Here is a 6,382-nt window from a genome sequence, read left to right as displayed (position 1 = left end):
AACCAGCAGCAAGATGGGGACTTCTATCCTGCGAGTCCTGCCAACAATCTGAGAGGGCTTGGAAGTTGATCTTTCCCCACTTGGGCCTCTGATGAGACCATGACCCTGCCCAAGACCTGACTGCAGCCTGGTGAGACCCAAAGCAGAGGATCCAGCTGGGCTGTGCCCGGACATCTGACTTGCAGAGAGTATGAGATAATTAACATGTGTTGTTTTAAGTCACTGAATTCATGGTGATTTGTTATGTAGCAATAGATTAAGAATGTGGGAAGCTCCCCTCTCCGTTGAGAACACATGAGCCAAGAAACTTCCATAAGTATTCCAGCTATCTCTATATTGAGGGAATAGTGGGCTCTTAATTATCCAAGACCTGATGGATTGGAAACTGTGAATACATCAGAAGGGAAAAAAGTCTCAGATGCTGGCAGGCCCCTGGCACCCTTGGCCACGCTTATGCTCCTGCTGAGGTTAAACAGTGTCACAGAGCACCAGTGTCACAGAAGGCCACTCAATGGGAGTGGTGGAACAGGGTGAAATGAAGATTGAAGATCCCTCCAAAATCAGTCTGGACATAAGCAAAGAGCTTTGTCAAAACCTCAAACACAACTAAACACCCCTCTACATTGGCTAATATGAGTGGCTGTTGCTTTTTAACCAGAGAGCATTAGCCTCATTCTGCTCTTTCCACTTTCTAGTTGAGAGTTATTATGACATCTGGTCCTGGAATCATGTGAGCCAATTCCTTAAAATCTCTCCCTTCCCATTCCATCCCGATACTGTGTATATATGTATATATGTATCTATCCATTTCTCTATCTACCTACCTATCTATCCATCTATCATTCTATCCATCATCTCCTCTTCCTTTATTTTTTCTGGAGGACCTGGTATTAATTAGTTTCATGACCACAGGTGGGACTGTCGAATACTCTCATTTCTCCATCACCTTCAGCTAAGTGTTCGCATCTGGCCCCTTCCCTTCTTCATTTCTTATGGCCCCTTCCACTCAGTGCCAACCCAGACCGTTTCCTCTATCATCGGGTTACACATCCAGGAAAAATGACCTGTGGATGATCAAGACAGATTGAGGGACATCATTCTGTGGCCACTAACATTGTGTAATTTGTTCAAAAGTCGAATTAAAAAAAACTTCAGAGCTTTGTAAGTGTTTGGAATCATCTGTGCAGTTGCTTTCTTTCATTAACAAAGAGTTTTAAGGGCTGAACACCTTGCATGATTGAGAAAGCTGTCTATTATTCAATGAGCTGATGGGGTCAACGAATAGTTGTAGAGGCTCTTCCGGCCTGTGTGCCCCTGAGTTGGAAAGGACACACACATCCTGCCTACAGGCAGCTTTGCAGATAGATGTAATATGATACTTGATTTTAGGTAAAGATATAATAGATACAGTAATAACACTCCTTATTGACTGGCTGCAACTGACCTGAGTGCTTTATGTGAACTGACTCATTGAACTCTTGTAAAACCCCTGGAGACGGGTTCTATTTCTATATTCATTTTCAACGTGAGAAAACAGAGTATTCATTTCATGTGTCTGCTGTAACAAATTCCCACAAACTCAGTGGCTTGAAACAATACACATTTATTCTCTTACAGCCTGGAGGGCACAGGTCCACAAGCAGGCTAAGATTGAGGTGTCCCGCAGGACGGGTTCCTTCTGGAGGCTCCAGAGATTGTTTTTTTGTTTGTTTGTTTGTTTGTTTGTTTGTTTTTGCCTTTTTCAGCTTTCAGGACACCTGTATTCCTGGGCTTGTGGCCCCATCCATTGTCTTCACATGGCTGTCTCCTCTTTGCTAGGACTACCTTGACAGTCTTAGATTTGTCTGGAAGGGTTTGGAAAAGGTGACATATTTATGAAGTTTCTAATGTTTCCTTTGAGGCCAGTCTTCCAAGTAGAAGTGGAGCTTGATTACAACTGGTTAAAATCCATGATATAATCCAGTTGACCTCTGAAACAACATGGGTTTGAACCATATGGGTTCACTTATACATGGGTTTTTTTCAATAAATACAGTAGGGGTGCCTGGCTGGCTGAGTCAGTTAATCTTATGACTTAGGCTCAGATCATGATCTCAGGGTCTTAGGATCCAGCCTGCATCTGTCCTGCTCCTTGCTCAGTGGGAAACCTGCTTCTCCCTCTCCCTCTGCCCCTCCCTCAGCATGTGCTCTCTTTCTCAAGGAAATATAATCTTTAAACATAAATAAATAATGAAATTATTACAGTAGAGTATTATAAATACTTCCTTCCGAGTTTAAGATTTTCTTTTCTCTAGCTGACTTTATTATAAGAACACAGCAAATAATACCTGTGACATAGAAGGTATGTAATTAACTTTATGTTTTCGGTAAGGCTTCCAGTCAACAGTAGGCTATGAGTAGCGATGTTTTAGAGGAGTCAGAGTTATAAGGGGATTTCCAGCTGTGCGGGGGTCAGCACCCATGACCTCTGCATTGTTGAAGGGTCACCTGTGGTTTGGGAGAAACAGACTCAGAAAGCCTTGAGAGCATATACTCATGCAATGTTGTTCACTGTAAATTGAGTGGCTTGGTACCCTTTTAAATTAATATTGGGGAAGTTCCTGAAATTAGCAATAAAGTTATTTGCAAGTTTTATCTTCCTGGGCAAGAGTTATCTAGAGTAGTGACGTCAGATTGATTATCAAGACAATGAGATAGTAAATAGATGTTAATGGTGGTGCCCCGGAGGCTCAGTCAGTTGAGTGTCTGTCTTAGGCTCAGGTCCTGGTCCTAGGGTCCAGGAATCCAGCTCCCTGTTCAGAGGGGAGCTGCATCTTCCTCTCCTGCTCCCCCTGCGTGTGCTCTCTCTCTGTCAAATAAACAAATTTTAAAAATCGTTAGAAAAAATAGATGTTAATTTTGACAGTCAGTTATGTGGGTATAGAGGCTTTGGTTCTCGATACTTGGCCCACCAAAAATTCCTGAATCAAATTAGAGCAGAGCATGCCTCTGGGAGGGCCACACTTCACAGAGAAACCCAGAAGTCCCCCGTGCACACTGAGACAGTCGGGCCAATGGTGAGGATGGGAGGGGGTCGCCTGGGTACCTGGGTAGTTTGCAAGGGAAGCCACTGTCGGAGCAGAACATTTTCTCTGTATGACTTCCAAACCCACACCCTGAATGACTTCCAAGGGTGTGTTCAAGTGACAGAAAGTGTGGAGCTGGAGACAGCAGGGGGACAAATTCTGTAAGTGGCAAGGGCATCTGCTGCAGCCCAACCACAGACCTGTGCTGCCCACCATCTAACTAGAGGAGTGCCTTCTGCACTGAGGGGTGGGTGCACCGGGGCTGAACGCTGGGGTGAGTTCAAACATTGACAAAGTGTGAGCTCTTCTCATTATTTAGAAGAATGGGGGGGGGGGCGGTTCAGGTAGCCGGGTAGACCTGCTTCCAGTGAGATCGCAGCCAAGGCAAAAGGCTAGAGAGAAATTTGCAGGTGCCGAAGTTACGAATGTCATGTGTCTCATAGCTCAGCAGCTGTCCCTTCCTAAGTACCGACTGCTGGGCAGGTATGTTATATTTGCAACTAACTCAACACAGACAAAGGTCCTGTCGGGCCATCTTACAGCTGCATGAAGAAGCCTTCCCAGAGGCTGAGTGTTTGGCCAAGGCCACATAGTGAGCGCCTAAACCCTAAACTCTAAGCCTCCCCACAATGCCATACTGCCCCTGGCATTTCCAGAAAGCCACAGTTAGGCTTGCTGCTACACTCTGCAGAGCTTGCACACCATGTACCTATAGATACACATGTTCCTCTGGCGTCATCCTGGGACAGAGCATCTCAGCCTGAGAGTGCAGCCCCAGCACCTCCACATCCCAGAGCAGTGCCCCACCTGAGCACACGCTCCATCTGCACTGCTCAGTGAGTAAAAGCAGGGCAGTTGAAGGTTCTAGCATGAGCCTGTAGTGTTGGGGGAGATGCTTACATGAGGAAACTGTGCATTCTACTCCTATAACATAAGGATGCATCATCAAACCTAGGGCAAAATAGGAATTCCCCTTCCAAAAGAATAGGAAAGACTTTCAGATAAGTGAATTAAAAACATAAACTCTGGCAGGAACAAGGATTTTTTTTTTTTTTTGTCTTCTTTGCTAAATTAGTACCACTTGGGTTCAAAGACGATCGATCATGTTTGTCAAGTTTAAGATTTATCAAGTTCCTTCTGCTTTTCCCAAATTTTAGGTCTGTGACTTAAACATATTTCATAAAGAAAATCACAGTGTCTTCCTCATGTTGCTATTTATCAATGAGAAACAAGGTACTTTATAAATAACACTGAGCTTCGCAGGATTCCTGTTAAGTGAGTCAATATGCTTCCCCTCACTTTTTGGGCAGAAAATCTGAAACACAAGCAAAAAATAAATTTTTAAGCACACAAGAAATGCAAAACCAAGTTGAGAGTAGACACAAAGTATTTGCCCGAGCGGTACTTCCCATCCATCATTCCCAAGTGTCCGTACCCCTCGTGTGGTTAGAGATCAAAGCCTGTCTTATGAGTTGGATTGCCGCATGCATTATGGAAGGCAGTGACTCTGCGTCACTCTGTGTTCTAAGGATCTGTGTCCTGCCCACTGAAGAGTACAGAGCAGCTCGAGAGAAGTACCAATGACACACCAGGCAGATGGATGGGGCAGGGTGCTGCTCTGGGCTAGATAAATTAGGGTTGCACCCCACCCCCACCCCCCCATCCTGTGGGACAGCGGCAGGAAGTGAGAGACAGGAGCACTTGGATGAAGTTCTGGGCAGGAGGGAGACGTTTGGAATGAAAGGTGAGATCATCTAAGGCGTGTTGGGAGTCTGAGGGTTGATTTAATGTTCTAATTGATAATTAAACTTCAGAGAGCTTCCAGAAGGCTGGGGGAGGCAGGAGAAGAGGATGTTAACTCCCTTCTATGGCTGGTTGGCCACAGTGACAGGCTTTAAGGACAAGAGAGCAACCTGCCTTAAAAAAAAGGCAACTCTTTAAGAGAACTAGTGTGCAAAGCAGTAGAGAGGAGTGGAAGGAGTCCAGTGCCGGGCCGTGTAAGTCAGCAGACACACGGGTGCACACTTTGCTGTGATGAGGCGAAGGAAGGGAAGCAGAGGCAGGAGGAAGGAAGCAGGCGAAGTGTGGGCTGATGGGGAGAATGTGCTGTCGTTGGCAGAAGTCAGGCAGGTGAGCAGGAGCCAGCGTCGGGATGGGGTTCGGGAACAGTGTGCCATCCTGCTTCCAAAGCCACATCACGTTAATAAGCAAACTGCAGGAATCACCAGCTATTTTAAAACTGACATGGGATCCCTGGGTGCAATGGGTGGCACCTGGGTGGGCTCAGTGGTTGAGCGCCTGCCTTCAGCCTGGGTCGTGATCCTGGAGTCCCGGGATCGAGTCCCACATCAGCCTCCTGGCATGGAGCCTGCTTCTCACTCTGGCTCTCTCTGCCTCTCTTTGTGTCTCTCATTAATAAATAAATAAAACCTAAAATGAATGAATGAATGAAAAAATATAAAATAAAATAAAATAAAATAAAATAAAATAAAATAAAATAAAATAATAAACCAGACTTTGTGCAAAGAACTACGTGCTTCCCTTAGGGTCAAAGCAGGAGCAGTCTGTGCCCCGGGCTGCATGAATAAGCCTGGAAGGCCTTTCTTAGGATCTGTGTCCACCACCCAAAGGAAGGTGAGGCAGGGTGAGGCCACCACTGGAATCCTGCTTCAGGAACACACAGGCTTAGATGCATTCCAGATGCCAGAAAGCTGCCTGTGGGGTGCAGCAGGTGAGGCCCCCGAGACAGCAGGCTGCAGCTGCAGAAACCCAGCATCTCTGCACTGCGTGTCAGCTGCACTGGCCTAGGCGGTTGCGGGGTGGGCACCCCTGTCCCCTGCTTGGCAGCCTTCCCACGACAGTGGCTGCTTCTCAGACGGTAACCTCCTGAGAGGAGAGGTCCTCCTCAGCAGGACAGAGCTGGAATGGAATATGGAATGATAGAAACCCCCTCTCGACCCTTGACCTCTGGGAAGGCACCTGAGGAAAAGTCTTGAATGGATCTTGAGTACCGATCTGCCAAATGGGCCCCAACTCAGTACCTACACACACCATTGCACTCCGAAGCTTCCATACCACTGGGAGGACACCTAGTGCTCCTGAGCAACCTAACAGGTTTATTCTTCATACAAATGGGAAGTAATTCCATCTTCTCTGCAGAAGGGAAGAAAGAAACCTGTGCTTAAATATTTAATTTTTTCCCTCATCAACCATAAAATGCCTCACTGTATAGAAAATCACTTCTTTAACTGAAATTCAGAATATAACAACAAATTCAACAGGATACATCCAAAAGATCTTTGGGGAGGGGGAATCAT

This window comes from Canis lupus, chromosome 34 (genome assembly GCF_003254725.2).
Source record: "Canis lupus dingo isolate Sandy chromosome 34, ASM325472v2, whole genome shotgun sequence".
In the NCBI taxonomy this organism is placed as follows: Eukaryota; Metazoa; Chordata; class Mammalia; order Carnivora; family Canidae; genus Canis; species Canis lupus.
Note: the sequence above shows the minus strand (reverse complement) of the source record.